The sequence below is a fragment of the Phymastichus coffea genome, unplaced genomic scaffold (assembly GCF_024137745.1).
Source record: "Phymastichus coffea isolate CEN01 unplaced genomic scaffold, Cenicafe_Pcof_1.1 PCOF00007, whole genome shotgun sequence".
Classification (NCBI taxonomy): Eukaryota; Metazoa; Arthropoda; class Insecta; order Hymenoptera; family Eulophidae; genus Phymastichus; species Phymastichus coffea.
The window spans coordinates 6,186,352-6,206,587 of NW_026706818.1; the positions used below are offsets into that span (position 1 = coordinate 6,186,352).

At 38.7% G+C, this 20,236-nt stretch overlaps 1 protein-coding gene across 9 annotated transcripts in view; it reads right to left on the reverse strand.

The window, feature by feature from the left end:
- LOC131668951 (guanine nucleotide-binding protein G(o) subunit alpha) overlaps positions 1-20,236 on the reverse strand; it is an 853,882-nt gene that overhangs the window by 718,328 nt on the left and 115,318 nt on the right. For 8 of the 9 annotated variants that reach the window (XR_009302331.1, XM_058943510.1, XM_058943477.1 and 5 more), the window contains one exon: positions 11,689-11,776. The gene's annotated coding sequence lies outside the window, so the exon portion shown is untranslated. The remainder of the gene's footprint in view (positions 1-11,688; positions 11,777-20,236) is intronic. The other variant, XM_058943493.1, reaches the window with a different exon arrangement.

The following is a 20,236-nucleotide window of genomic DNA, read 5'->3' on the forward strand; positions in this document are numbered from 1 at the left end:
TGGGGGGGGATATCCTTTAAATGAAAGTTTGACCAATGAAATATTGTTGTCTGACAAAGATAAAGCTGGAATAACATCTCGACAACTTTCAACAGAATTGAAAAACTACATGTGTAACATGGGACAAGATCAGGCAGCGGTAGGCTAATTGACCGCTGCTGACTTTCTCATGCGCAATGAGCAATATTGACTCTCGCGACGTATTTGACAAAGTACAGGTCATACGATATTTTCATATTTTGTATTTATTTCATGTTTCCCTGAGTCAAGGCCATATGACGTCACACCACACTTACAAAATACTTACCAAGTACACACAAACAATTACCAAGCCCACTCTCGGAAGCTAAGTACAACGAGATGAGGGGCAATGCTAGCAAAGACGGAGAAGAAAAGGAATCCGGCAGAGAGTTCTAGGCTGCGGTCAACGCCGGACGTTCTAAACCCGCGCTTATCATACTGCGCCGAGATAACGCTTTCTCCGGCATTCGAAATTGCATTACAAAGTCAGTCTTTGATTAGCTCAAACGTGCCTCATTCAATCATAAGTGATCACGTTGCATTGTTTGCCGTTACCTTGCCTAACTAATCAACTACCGTCAAAGGTCTTGTTCCGTGTTAATCAGCGAGCATGTATCAGTAAGTGGATTATCAGAGCTTTGTAAGCAATTAAGGTAACAGTCATTTCAAGCCTATTAAATTGCTTCAATCGGTCATGTGTGTGACTCAAATCTTACTCTAAATGGAAATTTGACTATCGGCGAATTATATCATTAGCGATTGTAAGTGACCTCGCGTTATTAGAATCTTTTGTTTTCCTCTATGCCTGGCTTGACTATCGTACGGTCAAGCCGAAGAGAGCCAAAGTCTTAGAATTACAATTTTGAAATATTTAATTTAATTAGCCGTCGAATTAGACGAGTAAGTCGAAGCTCATTATCAAGTTAGTATTCGTTTGAATACCATATTAATTGCCTAGTTTATTTAACAAGTATTTGTTTGTTCGATCTGTAATAAATCTCATATTTATCATTTACTTTGATTTTTATTATAGACATTGAGTTGTATGCAATCCCCAGTTCCTTATCCCATTCTTTCTAGGTAAATTCACAGGAACCTGCTCCCGCTCTTCAATATTAGAGCTAGTCATATCCAAAGGAGAGGCACTGCTCCCTCACTTCCCCTCAGTGCCTGGCGCCCATGCGCTAATCGCGTGAGTCATCGTACAGTTCTTGCCTTACCGTAAATACGCTGTTATACATGATACCGTGCACTCAAGCTAACGGGTATTCTCTTTCTCAGGATGAACTAAATACTTTTATCGGAATAATAGTATTCACTATCTTTAATAAAATGTCATCTCAAAGAGACTATTGGACTACTGATCCTTTGAAATTGAAAGTGATAATATCAGCAATGTCTTGGCATAATATTGAAAAAATAAAGTCGTCTATAAAATATTCGGTTCCTGAGATCAAAACAATGTTGATAAAGTGTGGCAGACCAGAAAAATGGTGGATATTTTTCGAAAGAACATCAGGCCATTTGGGTTGTTGTCAACAGCCCTTTCTATTGATTAAATGATGATGAAATATTATAGAAAGAATTCTTTCAAACAGTTTATAAAATCTAAAGCCAATAGATTTGGCATGAAGATGTGGGCGTTGTGCAATGCTGACGGTTACTTATTTGATTTTGATATATACTGCAGAAAAAATCTAAGACATCCAACTATTTACCTACGTGTGCTCAGGGAAGTAGAATTGTTCTTCAAATATTACAACAATTACTGATGAGTACGACGCTAAGAAAATTATATTCATATCACATATATTTTAATAATCTCTTCACAAGTATAAATACAGTTGCATGCAAAATTGTTCGGCCAAACATAATTTTATGATTAAGTATGTTTAACATAATAGAAAATAAAAAATCAAATATATAAATGTAAATCACTTTTATTACGTAATCCAAACATGTAATTGAAAAATTTTCAATAGCGCTTAACAATTATTTTTAAAAGAATTATTAAATTTCATTTAATAACAAATATCTGGCCAAATTTCATTATGGTATTATCATCAAAGTATAATAGAATTTGCTTCGCTGTATTTACCGCTGCGGCAAAAATATATAAACATTAAACATGTTTTACCTTCGCTATATTAGACGCTCAGGAACACTTTGATAAGATGCAGAAACACACACCTTTAATTGTACGTATACTGTAAATTAAATTAGACAATGAAGGAAAAGTTTTAGATAAAATAGCAAAAACTTTAGTTATCGGAAAATCAACGATTAGTGATTTAATTAATAAATGTAAGTGAAGAGATACTTTAGAAACCAAACGTAATCCTGGGCAGTCTAGAAAATTAACTAATCGTGTTGATAAAATAATCAAAAGGAAGACTATCTCGAACGTGGAGAAAAATACTGCAGTCATCGCACGTGATTTACGCGAAAAAAATTTGGCTGACATTAGTCAAATTACTATGTTACGAAGGCTGATAGAAGTGTGAATTTTTGGACGTAATGGTGTTAAAAAGTCGCTTATCAATAATTTACAAAAAATCACCAGAACTGACCTATAAGATGATTGGAACAAAGTGTTATTTTCAGACGAAACTAAAATTAATTTGTTTATAAATGATAGAAGAAGATATGTAGGACGACCGAAAGGTACCAGAAATGATTCGCAATACCAAATACCAACTATGAAATACGGCGGAGGCAGCATCATGTTATGGGGTACATTTTCGGTGCAAGCCGTGGGTCCAATCTATAAAATTGACGGCACTATAGATTCTATTAAGTATAGAGAAATCATATTAGATATAATGCTATCTTACGCTTGTAAAAACATGCCACGAGGATGGATTTTACAGCAGGATAACGATTTAAAACATCAATTTTCACTTCTACAACAGTTTGTTTCTCAAAAAAAGTCCGAGTTTTGAAGTGGCCAGATTAATCTCCGGACCTGAATCCTGTAGAAAATTTAAGAGCTAGAGCAACAAGAGCTGAAATTTTAACAAAAGCTAAAATTGACAATAGTAAGTAAAAACTGTGCCAATAAAGCTGATTTGTAGAATAATGTTTAAGAAGAGTGAAGAAATATCTCTAAAAATTGTGAGGGGTCACTGGCTGAAATGGACTGCCCTGTCTGGCTCTCTCTCTCTCTCGCAACTCACTCATTCGCTGTGTTCATGTGGCTGGCATCGTTATTGGGAGCCAAGTGGAAGCGAGAGTTGCAGTGTCAAGAAGAGAGCGAGAGGATACGTCGCGTAGAATGAGAGAACGAGCGCGAGTGACCCGCGGTGATTCGCTTGCGAGAGCGAAGCCGGCAGCGTTGCTCGAGCTGGCACGTGCGCGATGGGGAGAGAGAAGCCAGTTCGAGCTCTGCATTCGATCAGAGGATATAGACCGTGATGGCCGAGAGCGCGCGCGCTAGAGAGGAGAGCCAGATTTCTAGAATCGCCGCTTGCAGAGCAGCAAGATCTAAGAACGAGGACGACGCTGAGCATAGAATCGCGAGGAAAAATTATCGTCCAGGGCACGAAGAATTCGAGCCAGTCTGATGTCAACCTGCCAGCAACTGCATTATCAGTTCAGCCAGCAGACTTCTTCATATATAGTCGTCTCTCTCTCTCTCTCTCCCTCCTTTCATTCGTGAGTGCGTGACGCGGTGGTGAAGTGCTCACAATCATCCGCGATCACAGCGATTACGGCGAAATTCTTCCTTTGTTGCCTCTCAAAGCTATTATTGTATCGTGCCCCCGTGCATTCTTCTGCACGAGCAGAGGCACATGGCCACAGAGAATAATGCGTAAATTTACGATGTCTCTACTTTTGTACAAGTTAATGGAATAAATATAATCTAAGGGGATTGAGAGTCATTACTGTGTGCGCCCGTCATTCCCGTCCTCTCGTGCTAACACCTAGCCTGCCAACTTCGTGACGAGGCCCATCGTCACATTTGCAATGAAGTAAATAAGCCTCCCGTACCTTTCCCTTAAAAATAATTAGTAACACGGCGCTTAGACACTGACCTAGAGTGTAGCCAGTGGGAAGAATCGAATACTATTCTTTTCCGTACGCGTTCAATAAATCATAGTGTTACAAAATAAAATACAGGAACTTGTCGAATCGGTGTCTCATCGTTGTGATGCTGTGATAACTGCTAAAGGCACGGCTACAAAGTATTGATAGAAATTTTTATTTATCTTTGTTATATTCATCTTGTGTTACTAGTTTTGACTAGTAACACAATTAATTTTTCTTAAGATTTTATATATATTGTTTTTGTTTGGCAGGATATTTATGAAAATTTGATATTTTCATAAATTCATAAATATTTATTTTTCTTAGAAATAATTAAAAATATTTATATAGAATGTTTTAATTACAAAGCTTAGAAACTTCATATAAGTACTTCATGATAATAAATGTATCTTTCGATTTTGCACCTTTAATATATTATATAATCAAAAAATTATATGTGCACGGATATTTTTGCATGCGATTGTATTTTGGTTTTGCACTTTTAAAAAAATAATTTTATGTTTGTTAAATTTTCCATCTGGTATAAAATATGGAAAGAATTACATCAAAAACTATGTAAGGATAGAGACCCTTTTAATTGAACGATTCAAAAATGTGTACAATATTTCCAAATGCACTGAATCAATTGGAACAGATTGAAGCCATTATGTTTATTGGATTTTTCGTAATATTATGTATAATTAATGTAGATCGTTGCTGAATAATAGGTGGATTTGTTATTAAAAAATTATTTAATATTGAATAAAAATTGTCGACATGAATAACTTTTAACATAGATTCAATTTTTATGATTTTAATATTTAATATTTAATAATTAATTTTAATATTTAATTGATCTACCTAAAAGATGTCTTGTTAAGTCTATCATATTTTATTTAAATTTCAACAAAATAATTAGATTTGATTGATGAATATTTGTTACGTGACGGCCTATTATATTGCAATTGTATACTATCGAATAATATTTTACTTTCGGGATTTCAGTTCGGACACAGTATAGCTAGCAGTATTCATATGCGCGACTCGGTGGGAATGAGCGGCAGAGGCTGATTCACGCTGCGTCAGCATGCTGGGACAGCATGCTGCAGTCGGCGTGCTTAGCTAGGTAAGACAAGCCGCTACGAGAAGCGTAAACGTCTAAAGCATATGCGCAAGAGAGAGACGGTATGCTAGGGACAAAGGCTATATAATAAACCAGCGAAAGCAGAGGAGAGAGAATTAGTCAGTTAAAAGCGAGCGCTCAATTAAGAAGGCCGCATATTTTTCCTACTGAAATTAAAACCATAATAGAAGTTTTAATTTTTAATTGTTTTGAGTTATAATTAAATATTAGAAGTGTCGAGTACGATTGCTTCAATAATTTTGCATAAACAGAAAATCACAGGAATTATCATTTTCTTCCGTGTTGCTACGTTATTGGATAAGGAGGATATTAGACAACTAAAATCATAGCAACTAGTATTGTCTTGAGTGTTACTACAGCATTGTATAAAAAAACATATTGGACCAGTTGATCTGATCAGATTTAAAGAAAAAGTGATTGGCCATTTCACGAAGCGAATAATATTCTGGACCAATTTATATTTACAATAATAATACAAAGTAAGTAATACTTTTTATGTAACCGAAAGAATACTAGACATCGCGACGCGAAAATTACGCGTCTGAGAATATATATATATATATATCTCTATTCTGTTTAACTTATTTAAGTTCTGAAAGAAACTAGAATAAATATTATAATTGTAAACATCCATAAGTGTATCCATATGCTTCCCCACTATATTAAAGAGAATCGCTATTACATTTTTGGTTTTAATAAATAAGCGAAGAACGTTATAAACGTTCAATTATTAATTTTACAAAAACGTTATCGAGTATCGAATTATAATTAACTAAGATTTCATTATTGACGCGCGAACGGGCCGGGGTGCCCGAAAGCCTGACTACCGCCCGAGTCTAAGGCCGCTCGGCTGTTAAAAGAGCCTTCGTACGGGACAAACTCGACTCGCGCGAGTTGTCACCTATCAATATTTAATTACTCTGACAATTATTTTCAGAATAATTGAGTTGAATAATTAAAGAAATAAATATTAGTGTGTTAAATTGTACGGCGTATAATGTTATAAAAATCCGTTTCAATGTATGTATACTCTTTTTTTATTTTTGTCGATAATTGTATATCGTTGAATGAATCGTGGTATATCAAGTGTAAAAATACACGAGTACAGAAGTATATAATCTTGATTTAGTACAACTGTGTAAAGTAAAAACAGGTGTAGATGCAGGACAAGTGTAGGAACAGGTATGGTATAAGTATGTTATAAGTACTTTAAAAAAATTAGTTTCAATTTGTACCACCGATTTATTTTTGATACTCAATACAATGGTAAGTCGTTTATGTGTTCATTTCCGTTCTTAATAATTAAGATGTTCGTTTATTGAATTGTTTTAGTTAGTAATAAAATTATGCTTTTTGATAAGACGGGTGTATAAAGTTATTTGTTGATCTATCTTCTTTTTTCTACTTCGATTACTGAGAGCGAAAGTACTTCACTTATCCCCCTTAAATAATTCATAAAGATATTACGCAATTGTTAGAAATTTTACAAATTTTGTAACGAGTTGTTGAGCGGTTTGTGATTCATTTGAAGTTCAAAAGAGCGGCATTGCAGATAGCATTGGAAAAACTTGACGACCGCGTAGGTCGCAAGCAGTTCCCTGTCATATGTTCTCTATCATCTCTCGGTGTTCGTGAGCTTCGTGCAAAAAAAATCTACTGGATGTTTTATTCTATCGAAGATTTGTTCCAAGAAGGCATCGAGAGCTGTATCTGAGGTATCCATGAATACGATGAGCTGCCACTTCGAAGCCAGGAGCCAATTGATTGTACCCTTGTGCAGTCCTTCCTTGCATGCGAGGAAAGCAGTCTCGTACTGCTCAGATCACACCGACACTTTGGCCTTCTTGCGTTTTGGTGAGTCACGAAGAAGGTCATTTAGCGGCATCTGGATGTGCACTGCCTTTGGGATGCAGCGGCGGTAATAATCCACCATCTCCAGTAAGCTGTGAAACTCTTACTAGTTTATTGACCTTTGCATCGACCTTCCGTGGTGGCGGACTGTATCCGTGCTGCGATACTAGGTATCCTAAGATGTCGACTTTCATTTGGTCGATCTGGCACTTCTTAAGATTGACGGTTAAGCCTGTGTCACGTAGTCTGCAAGATAATGCACAGGTGCTGTTTTTGGTCTTTGGAATAGATGATCGAGACGTTGTCGAGATACTAGCGAACAATAAGCATGTTCCAGAAAAGTGAGTCGGAAAACGCTACTGCAGAGTCTACAAGACGTTTCGGAGACTTATTAACATCGTAAAAAATTCGACGAGGCTAAAAGAAGTCGTAACGGCTATCTTGACGATGTCCTCCTTGATTATCGGGATTTGATAGGAGGCTTTTTCCAGATCAATCACCGAAAAGACGATGCCGTCTTAGCGGTCGTGAAGCAAGTCCTTGATGATACGTAGTGGGTACCGGTCTGCCTTGGTGACAGTGTTGAGGGCTTGGTAATTGCCAGTGACACGGTTCATGCCAGAGTTCTTTACTACCAGATTTCAAGAACTAGCCTTCTGGCTTTAAGATGGTCTGACAATATCCCTATCGGCTAACTCCTTGATAGCGCTCTTGGCACCCCTAAGCCGGTCCCCATGCACCAGTCGAGAGCGGTCGAAAACCGGTAACGCCTTGGTGACAATGCGACGTTGAATGGTTGCACCATCGATATTGATACGGCCGGAGTTTGGCTGTATGTACCTTCTTGAACGTAGAATTCCGCTATATTAGTGATCACCCTTCTTCGCAGGTAAAATATAATGCGGAGCAGAGGCCGGCACGCCGATGCAAAGAGGACCAAGAAATTGGGCAGGCCCAGAGCTCGAGGGCGTGAGTTATTTCTACCGCAAGGGAAAACGTGGGACAATCCCAGCCAATGGAGAAGGGAAGAGCCTCAGCAGTACCATCCTCGGGGAGCGCGTTGATTGGTAAGGCCTCGGTGGCTAGAGAAGCTCCAGATCTCGCCCTTGAGATCAACGCCAACAGGATAGTTTGGAAGATGTAGCCCGATGGCCGTCGGCGTCGAAAAATCTGCGTTGAATTAAGGCGCATTCCAGGACGAAAGAAGGCCGCCTTCATCTCCGACGAGGATGTTAAGAACATCTCGCCCGCTATAGTCCAGAATCTGCCATTCTGTACCCGATGCCGCTGACCGACACTGCAGAGGTTTCACCATTGATGACGTCGGTGTATATAACATTTGCAAAGTCACCGTGTCCACCAGCGAAATTATCATCGCCTCCTGGGAAGTGGCTCTGTACCTTGTCGGACTGTTCCAAGGGGACCGGCTGAGACTCATTGTGGGGCGAGCGAATAGCTGCAACCTCCAACCCTCTAAGAAGACTAGAAGTATGAAGAAGCGATGAGGTAAGTTTTATTTAGTTTTAATTTTTTAATTTTCGTTTTATTTTTAGGTTTTGGGTTTTGTTTTAATTTGTAATAGAGTCGGCCTATAACGCCGATAAATCTATCGCTATTACTAATTATTTATAAAGGGGGAAGGCAAGGGAGGCGGTGTATTGCTCCTGACAAGGTAAAGAGAAAGGTAAACGCAATGATCTTTCCTCTTATCTTGGTAAATCTATTTATTACAATACGCTACCTTAAGCGTTAATAGTTCGGTCAATCTACCGCGCGCCTTATCTAACTATTAACAATCTACGATCGTTGAAGGAGATGGCCGGCACGTTAGCGCCTTGCCATCTCGCTACCGACTCGATATAATCTAAATTATGTTAATAACCAAACTAGCCGTGCCGGCCCGTGAAAGCCTGGCACAGTGCACAAGCCGCGAGTAGCCGTAAAGTGAGAATTCAAGAGAGAGAGATTAGAGAATGACCTGACGAATGTAGATCTCCTTTGATGCAGTGCCTCGCCGATGATGGTGATAACGTCCTGCAGGCAAATCTGTGGTTGGAAGGGCTCGCTGAAATGATAGGCTGGATCCGGGCAGATTGCTAATGCCGTCTCGGTTTCCTCGCCTTTTCTTGCTGACTGCAGGGGGTCCGTGCACCTCTCTCTGCTATGGGCAACTTTTTACTGCCCGCGAGTATGCTTCCGAGTGCGTGAGAGACTGCTTCTCACGCTCTCCCCACTCACTTGCCTAATCGGCGGCACGCGGCACCGTCAAGCGCGGCCAGTGTCACGCGCCTGCCTGCACTAGTCGCGTTCTTTTCTTTCTCTCTTTTCTCTCACTCTCTCTCTCTCTCTCTCTCTCTTTCTCTCTTACAAGAGCGCATGTTACTACGCGCTCTTGTCGACCAATGCCGCTGCCTCTCTCTATCTCTCCTCTTCTTTCTTGTTGCGGTAGCGATGCTGAAAACATAAAGGCTGGCATCAGGCACGTGAACTATGCGCCATAGGTCTGCCATGAGTCCCTGCCGATGGTAGGGAGAGATAAGAGACACACGGTGCAGGTCAAATCCACCGGCACCGTTACAAATTTTCATTTGAGTTTTACAGTTTTTTTATTTTCAGTTTGATGTGTCTTTTTGTTTTGCGTTTCATTTTTCGTTTCGGGTTTCATTTTATATGATTTTTCCTTTCATCTGCTAGCTTGCCCACTCGCGGGCGGTGGGATGCCATTTGCACCCCTGCTGTTAACTGGCAGCTACAGTCAAGTAAAATATCCTAGTCTAGTTAAGGCAGCCAGACGGTGGAAGTGGAAGACAGCCCCCGCACTACTATTGAAAGGATCCGTTGCTTCGGAGGGGCTATGACGGAGAATCCCGGCATGGTCAGTGTTTCCGCTGCCGGACTCTCGCTAATGTCCGTGCCCCGCGTCAAGCTGCGAATATGTATGTGTCTGCAGCACACATTCATGCTTGTTGCTGCTTTATTGAGGTGTGGCGCGAGAACGATCGGCAGAGAAGAGAACAGGCTGCGAGGGGAAGAAGAGCGAGAGAGAAGAGTGAAAAAGAGAGACACAAGACAGAAAAAATATAGAGAGATTGAAGACAGAAAAATAAAGAGCGAGAGAGATAGAAGAGAGAAGAATAAAGTTCGGGAGTTACTCAGGTACTTTCGTACCAACATTTTTCTCGAGGTTTCCCGCGACCTCGTCAACGAATTTTTATGGATACGCGCTCGGTGCGTGGAAATGTGTACGGTACGGTCAGGTAGGCTGGATCATGCTCAGCCATTTTCGTTAGATTTACCAAGCACTAGTGCGCATGAAAATTCCAGCGAGGTAACGGCGTGCGCCTGTCAGCGGCCATTGCCGCAAGTAGTATGGCAATAGCGATTGGCAGCAGCAATAAGTAACGAGGCGGCGAGAACAAGCAATGATTACAACAACAGTGACGACAAACAACAACACCAACAACAGCAATAACTATTAGGGCAACAATAGTGGTAGCAATAGAAGAGACAGCGACGACAACATCGATGATAAAATGACGACAGCATCGACAACAATGACGGAGCAAGAGAGCAGCAGACTAGGTCAGTGCCGTGACTTCTCTCTTTCTCTCTCTCACTCTCTCTCTCTCTCTCCCTCTCTCACAAATTTTAGAAGCAAGCTTATTGCGGCTAGCGTGTCAGACCTATCAGCTATTCCGTCGGTTGTGATTACCGACTTGTACGGCGTTTTACTGTTGTTAGTAATGGTAGAATAGGGGTAAAGGGTAGCAGCCCTACCACTGTTTCACCTTCGCGAACGCGGAATTGTTGTCCAGTTAGAGTAAACAGCATTTGGCTTGTTAGATATATATAACAATTATATATATAGCAAAGGTAACGATATATATATATATAGTTACCTTTGTTTCTTTTGTTCTGTTATTCTGTTATAATAATGCTGTTATATTAAATCCCTTTCATATTCCTTTGCCGCCAGTGTCACTTCTCATCCTGAACCCCATTCCCGATTGATGCATTATAGCTCAGCAGTCATTTAGTCGTGAGAGCATTGGCGCCTTTCGAATCCCCCTCAAAAATTATTTGTACAGGTGGCCACGAGTTAATCTTAGGGGAAATGACCGTATCTACGGTTACAATGTAAGTAGTAGTAACGGATAAGTAATTATTCAAAATTATGTTGCGATTCGTGGGAGGTTTTCCAAAAATTTTTGTTGTCAGAAAAATTATAATATACATTATAAACCATTCTTACGAATAAATTATTAAAAAGATTAAAATTATACATAAGATTACAATACAAAAATATTGATTCAAACTCAAAACTCTTCAATCAGAGCTTACAATTTTGCTTGAAAAATTTAGAGTATGAATTTGATGAAGATTTCTCATAAGACAAATCAGAGCAAGCCGGTAAAAGAATTGGTAATTAGAAGGCAGTAGTTCAATGCGATTATTTTGAAATATGACTTTAAAAGAGGACTTGATGTTGAATGAAATTGACACACTATATACAGATGCTGAATATGTAAATTTAATCAATATAAATATATATGCACCAAAAGAATTTTATATATTGAAAAATTTAGAAAATCAAGAAGGTTGGTTTTACAAATATCATTTGTAAAATCTACCAAATAATTACTCACACACTAAATAGTTTTTAGATAAACTTATACAGTAGTTTTTGTACATATCTAGATAACTTTGTTAAAATGCAAGCGAGTGATTATCAACCTGAAACCAAAAAAATAATAAAAAGATTATTATTCAGCTATTCCATTGAAGATTAAAATAAAATATGTAAATTTAGGTAAAGAAAATCCTGATTGGCCGCTTACCACTCTACAAAATAGAGGATCTCAGTTTTTAATAAGATTAAATATAATAAAGAGATGGGAAAAGATGTTTAAAAAGAAGGCACTTGATTCAACAAGCAGAAAATCATACATAAATGAACATACGATAGATTTGTAGATGCCAGAGAAAAGAAACTTTCTATGAATACTTGAAACTTATAGAAATAAGCATTGCAAGGTTCTATGCAATTCAACCAAGTATACTGGCAATTTAATTCTTCCTTATTGTGGGTAAATCGATTTAAAAATATTACCGAGTAAAGTAAGAGTATAATCCATTTTTCCTTTTTTCGAATAGCTAGAATAGACAAAAAAATATAAATTTATATGAAAAAGTTATTAACGCATACATTAATCAGAGTTATACAGTCAAAGTTATTTGTCCTGACTGCACAGCTTACGCTCATCCTTTGGATGTTTCAGGCGGTTTATCAATATATATATATTTTTTGAAGTTTATTAAATCAGCATTTTCGTATATAAGCAAACACTTTATTGATAGAAACTTACAATTCAACATACCTTGAAAAAATTAACATCAAGATATGTTGTAAAATACAGTAAAAATACAATCACTTTTATTAATTCCGAAATTAAACAGTTTCGGAACAAATTTTGCTGCAACACGTTTCATACCCAAAGCTTTGGAAAAAATTGCATGGTACGAGCTAATAGAGATGCCGCCGTCTTCAGCCACTTCTCTAATAGTGATTCGTAAACATTTTTTTGACTCAAAGTAGACTCACAGTGTGCCACTGTGAATATTTTAAGTATTTTGGAGCACTTAATTCTATTTTTTACAGAAAATTTTATGGAAACTCTTTGATCCATTGTTTTTGACAGCAGAAAATCGCCGAGCATAAAAAACACATCTAACGTTTCTGTATCGCAGAAAAAGGTAAACATACAATCTGGCTGAAACTCTGAGCATATGTGAAGGACATGTATATCAACGTAATAAAAATAAATCTAGATGATCGAATCTACGTAGCCCGCCCAATTTAAAATTTCACCTTACTTTTTGAACACACCTCGTATGCCTGGTATACATCAGGAATGTTCGATGATCGTGATGTTTTTATGAATGTTAGACAAGTATATTTTGCAATTGAGCAAGACAATGGTAAATATATAAATGCATGATTTCAATTTACATTAAATGCTCATGGTACAGAAAATTATTTTGTTTTGATTGTTATTACATTAAATATCATCCTAACAATTATGAAAAACTTTTGGAACTTAGGTACAACCACAATATGTAAATAAATTTTGTAATTTCTTCTATATACTTATTTCTGTATTTATTAAATACCACCTAATTAAAAAAAATTGTCAAAAGATTGTTTAATTGTAATATCTATGAATGAAAAAAATTTTCAATCTTTAGTTATTTGATTATCACGTCTGAAATTTTATTGGTCGTATATATATATATAATTGCTAATATTAAAATTATTAATATATCAATAACGTTTATACAAAGAATTTAAAACTAATACTATCAAAACTCTCTCATTATAGATCATTTTTAGTTTTTCAAAATAAAAAAAACTGAATATTAAAAAAATTGATGTACTTGATATTATGATAAGAAAAAAATATTTTCATATGATTAGGAAACTTTTTTTTTTAATATTTTGCTATGAAATAGAGCTTTTTCTTTCAAGCAAGCTTATTTTTATGATTTAAATGTCTCAAAATTAAGAGCTACTATTATAGACGTTGTTTCTGAAGAAAGTACGTAGCCATATTATCACTGAATTTAAATTAAAATTATTTTTAAATTACTGCTTTGTATAGTATAAGAAAAGGACTAGAAAATAATTTGTTTTAATTATTTCAACTTTTTTTTTTGAAATGGTGAGCGGTTAAAGTTACACTAAAAATTTTATAATTTCTGTTTTAATTTTTGTATAATTTTAACATATACTAGTTAAAAGAGCTTGAAAAACTTTTTGAAACGAACTTTGTAGAGCTCAATAGGATCAATTACAGCCAAGATATGGGGCTTAAAAGTTATAGTCATTCTGTTCTTCGATGGGCAAATATTATTAAGCATTCTAGAGGATATACTAGATGATTATGTAATTTATATAATACAATTGAAATTCAATAATGCATTTTTAAGGAAATTTATTAATAATAGTAGATAAGCAATGTATGTTCTGGGACACAAAGGAGCCGACAAAGGATGCCGCCAATGTATAAGGGATATGTGTATGTTCTGGAACACAAAGGTGCCGCCCGATGAAGGTGTCACGGTAGTAACACCTTTTAATTTATGGTCAGACCCCATGCTGAGTGTCTAAAAGGCATTTGATGTACCTTTGACACCTCCCGCGTGCCAGTGGGCCCCATGCTGAGTGTTTAAAGGGAATTTGATGTTCGTTTGACACCTCCCGCATGCCGCCAATGTATAAGGGATATGTGTATGTTCTGGGACACAAGCCAATGTATAAGAGATATGTGTATGTTCTGGGACACAAAGAGGCCGCCCGATGAAGGTGTCGCGGTAGTGATGCTTTTTAATTTAAGGTGAGACCCCATGCTGAGTGTTTAAAGGGCATTTGATGTTCGTTTGACACCTACCGCGTGCCAGTGGGCTTCTTCGACAGAGTTCTCCCCCCACCCCTCCCTCACCCACCCACGCACCTACAGAGGTTGTTAAGGTAGGATGCTATATGATGGTCTCTATCTCTCTCTTCTTCGATATTAGAGCGCTTATGCTGGCTGAGCGTGGACCCTCGAAGAGGGGGTAGCGTCTCTAGCTTGCTAGGCGCGTACACCGTATAGTGTGGATGCTGTTTCCTCTCTCTCTCTCTATCCCTCTCTCTCGCTCTCCTTCGATAGTAGGGCGCTTATGCTGACTAAGCGTGGACCCTCGGAGAGGGGGTAGTATCTCTAGCTTGCTAGGCGCGTACACCGTATAGTGGGGATGCTGTTTTCTCATTATATCTCTCTCGCTCGCTCTTCTTCGATAGTAAGGCGCTTAGTAAGCTTATGCTGGCTGAGTGTGGGCCCTCGGAGAGGGGGTAGCGTCTCTAGCTTGCTAGACGCATACGTCGTATAGTATGGATGCTGTTCTCTCTCTCTCTCGCTCTTCTTCGAAAGTAGGGCGCTTAGTAAGCTAATGCTAGGTGAGTTTAGACCCTCGGAGAGGTGGTAGCATCTCTAGCTTGCTAGGCGCAGCCACCACCCACCCACCCACCTCCCACCTTTCGTCTGACTACCCCCTCTTCAACCTACAGCGCCGAAATCGCTGCTTTCAGCGCCACCATAGTGCTTAAAAGCCGTGCTCGATTGGAAAAGAGCGCAGTCTTTCGAGACAGCCCGCCCGCTTCACTAGCTTTCTTAGCAGTGACAATCAGTAGTAGTAGTAGTAGTAGTACTAGTAGTAGTAGTAGTAGTACTAGTAGTAGTAGTAGTAGTACTAATAGTAGTAGTAGTAGTATTACTAGTTATCCTCCGCGCATTTTTATTACAATGGCTTCTATTTCTTATTTCGAAAATACAGTACGCGATTTATGGAAAGCCTATTACAACTCAGACGCTAATAAGGATGATTTTATTAGATGGAAAAATATAATAATTACCGCTTTGAATTCTCTTCAAGAATATATGTTACGGCCTAACTTAAGTAGAGCAATACGATAGAGATGTCAAACATGCGCTACTCATTTGAATTCAATCGAAATTAATTTAAATAATTCCATAAAAGTCGGAGAAAATGTTAATTCATTACGAGTTATTCCAAACCAAATTGAAGGGGACGGAGTTATTTGGCGTGAAATAAATTTAGCATTTGAAAAACGTATCATTACTGCATTCATAGCCAATCAAGAACATACAGATATAAAGTTATTCTTAAAAACAGTAAATAAACTATTACAATTATAAATACCAAAATATCTTTCAATTCATAATGCTCTAAAAATAAATATAGAAATGTCAGCTTAATTTACCGTAATAAAAGATAATGTAGAGGACATTCAAGTAAAATATTTCAACACCGAAAATGTTTCTATTTATAGAACGACAGATCTTAAATTATGATTTACAGAAAATATTGAAGATGTTATACTTAAAAATTTAGAAGAATTTCAAGAAAAAGATTCCGGTTGGACATTGAAAACTATCATCGGTATTACTGTTAATATAAATAAATTTAATCCTTTCAAACCTGGCTCATATATTCAACTATCAAAACAAATAGCAGATAAAAAAGCAATTATCAACTTTCAAAATACAGATAATGAATGTTTTAAATGGGCTGTGCTTGCCTGTCTTCATCCAGCTAGATTTCATAGCGAAAGAGTTCAAAATTATATGCCCTTTGCGAATGAATTGAAATCCGATGATATAAACTTTCCTGTTGAGGTAAAGAATATTCCTAAATTTGAAAAATTAAATAGTATTTCAATAAATCTATACATACTAAAAAAATACGGTTTTAAATTCGAAGTCTCACCATATTATATATCAACTTTAAAATAAGATAAGCATGTAAATCTTTCGTTACTACAAAGCGATTATATTGATGAGAATGAAACAGAAAAATCTAATAGATCAAATAACTATGCTAATTTTAAATTAAAATTACACTATGTATGGATTAAAAACTTATCTACTCTTGTTAGAAGTCAAGTAACGAAACATACTGTACAAATTTATCTATGTGAACGCTGTCTTCACTATTTTAATAATAAAGAAAAATTGAATTTTCATGAGACAGATTGTTCAAAATTAAATAAATATAGAGTTAATCTACCTAATTTTCCTCTTCTGAAATTTAATCATTATGATCGAAAAGAAGTGGTTCCGTTTATTATCTATGCTGATTTAGAGTGCTTATTGAAACCAGTAAATAATGGACGATCCTTCCAAGATCATGAAGCCTTTAGTGTGGGGCTTTATATAAAATGTAGTTATGATGATTCCAAATCAGTTTTTAAGATGTATAGAAAAAAACTGAATGAAGAACAATCACCCGCACAATGGATTATCAAACAATTTCAGATTTTGTTAGATAAAATGAATCAAATATATAAGAATGCAATAGAAATGAATCTTTCATGGCGTAATCAAATGAATTTCAAGATGAGCAAAGTGTGTCATATTTATAGAAAATATTTTCAACGTGATGATACAAGAGTTAGAGATCATTGTCATTTGACGGGCCGATTTAGAGATGCTGCTCACGCATCCTATAATTTAAAGTATAAGAATCTGAGGGAATTATGGGAAGCAGAGCAGGTAAAATAAGAAAAATGTGGTGTTTAGAACAAAAACCTTTATTCCTACTTAGCACAAGAAGGCGTGCGAACGCCTCGACTGACCGACTCGGTAAGCCTGGGGGCGCGCTTGCCGCAGTCAACGCCGCGAGTGGCCTTTCTCACTCACACGCATAGCACGACACATACACACTCGTAGTGACTATTCCAACAGAATCCTTATTTTATACCAGTCGTCTTCCATAACCTTATTGGATATGATTCTCATTTTATAATAAAAGAAATAGCTACTAGCTCTGATCTTGAGGGAAATGTGACTGTTTTAGCTGAAACCAAGGAAAGATATAATGCTTTCACAAAACACGTGGACGGTAGTACTTTAAATTTTCGATTTATTGATTCGTTTCGTTTTATGCCATCATCTTGTAATGAGGCGTGCAGCAGAAGCTCGCACCTTCTGCTACCCGTGCGCGCCCTTGCCCTATGCCCACCCGTCTCGCGACCGGCCGCATAAATCGCGGCAAGGCCCACCCTCTAATGCGCGCCCCTTTTCTTCTCCCTGCAACGCCCACGACCGGAGATACGGGCGTTGCAAGGACACAGACGGCGTCCGACGGCAGACGCGAGGAGGCCGCACCAAAAAACATACAAAACGTGCAGCTTCCTGAGGCACGTACCCGAGAAGCTGCCACACGTGGCCTTCCAGCCACACACATACACCGACGTAGCTCGCCCTTGGCGAGGACGAGGCTGACACCGCCGACGAAGACAGTCCACCGGGAGCCGGCGATCAGCTGATCGGCCGGCTACTACCGGTGGCGCGCACACACACTGACACTGCTGAGGATGACGACACCTGTGGCCACAGGTGTCGCCAACGAAGGACAACCGCACACACACACGCGGACCTGGACGGCGAGCGAGCGCTCCAGGAGACGCCGAGAACGACGGACGCGAGGCGCGACGAGCACGTGTGCGAGCGGGCGCGGCCATTTTGGACGCCGCACATGTGCCGCGATAGCGTGTATGAGAGCGAGAGATAGAGTAGGAGAGAGCGCGCGTATGCGAGACCGACAAGGAGGGGAGCGCGCGAGATAGCACTAGAGAGAGGGAGCGAGAGAGAGATAGAGAGAGATAAAGGAAAATACTAATTAAAAGCGCTAGCGGCGCGAAGTTTCCGACGACTATTCAAATTACTGACCATGCGCACTACCGAGAATACCGATAAAACAGACACACTGACTCATACATGCAAATCAATTACAGGGGCGCTACTGACGAAAATTTGAATGAGCTGACAACTTGAATAAATTATTGCGAGCGAATTTATTGTTAATTCAGGCAAAATAAATGGACAATTGGACAAAAACATTGTAACTGACATGCGAAAAATATAATAAATCACGAACTGCGAAATAATGATGTATAGCGAAACGTACAACTATTAGACAAATGATTCAGACTATGCGAAATTTTATACTTAGACCGAGCGCCGCTGACTTAAGTGAAAATTTGTACATGACGAGAAGGCGTTGAAACTTGTTTGTTCCGCTCTCTCTGATAAAGGACCCGCGGTAGGGGTAGGCTAATTTGCATAGCCTCTTATGAGTAACAGACGATAGCGGGGGAAAATCAGCGATTTTGGAAGAGATTTCCGGGAAGGACGAGTAGCAAAAAGACTCGTCCATTTTGTCACCCGCCGTAGCAGCAGCAACAGCACGACAGAGCTCTCTCTCTCTCCCTATCAATCCGCCGAGGAATTACGAGATCTTGTAAGTTGCCGACATTTTTCCTTGCAGGGCTGACTTTGCGGTGACGAGTGCCGCCTAATTGGGTAACGCGAGTGTGGTTTTGGTGCGTTGCGCGCGTTACTTATCGGTTCACGAGGCGTGCGAATTCCGTCGTCGCGACCGTTGTAAATTCGCGCGAACGCTGGGCCGCCATCACCCCTCGCGTATTTAGGCGTTAACCGTCGCGCCGGTTTGAAGGGAACGCAAGTTGAATAAAGAGTTTTCTGACAAAAGTGCCGTGATTTTGTTGTCAACCTTCCCCTTTTTCCGACTTTAGCAGGACTAGGAAGGAGCCCAAACCACGGACGACCGGCGGACATCTTGTGTGCGTGCGCTAATTGTTCCGACATCACTTTTCGCGATTTACAGCCGAGGCCGATACCTACCCCTGGATCGAGGTACATGCGTGGAGCTAGCCGTGGACCAAGGATAAGGGTTTGTGGTGAATTTTAGGCTGTGGTGGAAGAGTGGAGCGTACCACTCACGCCGGTTGGCTTGAGCTGCGAAAAGCTCGCCTTGCCGACGTTTTCCCCGACGACTACCGATTTTCGGCTGTCTGGCGCCCTTCACAAAGTCGGGGAAACGCTCTCACTCGTTGGCCGAGGAGCCCGGAAGCCGAAGAAATTCCCCCGAGTCTCCTCTATCCAACAATCTCTCGAAAAACTGGCTTCATACTTAACCAAACTAAATATCATAGAGCATGAATTTAAGATAGATAAATATACCAAAACACAAATAGAATTATTAAAGAGAAAAGGCGTTTTTCCATATGAGTATGTTAACAGTTTTGCAAGATTAAAACAGACTCACTTACCACCTATCGAAGATTTTCATAGTTAATTGATAGATAACAACATCTCTGAAGCTGACTATGAGCATGCTCAAAAAGTGTGGAATATATTTGACATCATTTATTTAGGACAGTATTCTGATTTATATTTAAAAACTGACGTATTACTCTTGGCCGATATTTTTGAAAATTTTCGTAAAACGTGTATGGACGCGTATCAACTCGACCCGGCACACTATTATACTATTCCTGGATTAACATGGAATGCTACGTTAAAGTGTACAAAAATTGAGCTAGAACTTTTAACCGATATAGACATGGTTTTATTCATCCAAAAAGGCATTCGAGGAGGTATTAATCAATGCTGTATTAGATACTCAAAAGCTAATAATCGATATATGGGCTCAGAATACTATACTTTGACGTTAACAATTTATATGGATGGGCGATGACGCAATCATTACCATATAAAAATTTTAAGTGGGTCTCTAACATCGATGAGCCTCATTTTTTCAATGTTTCGG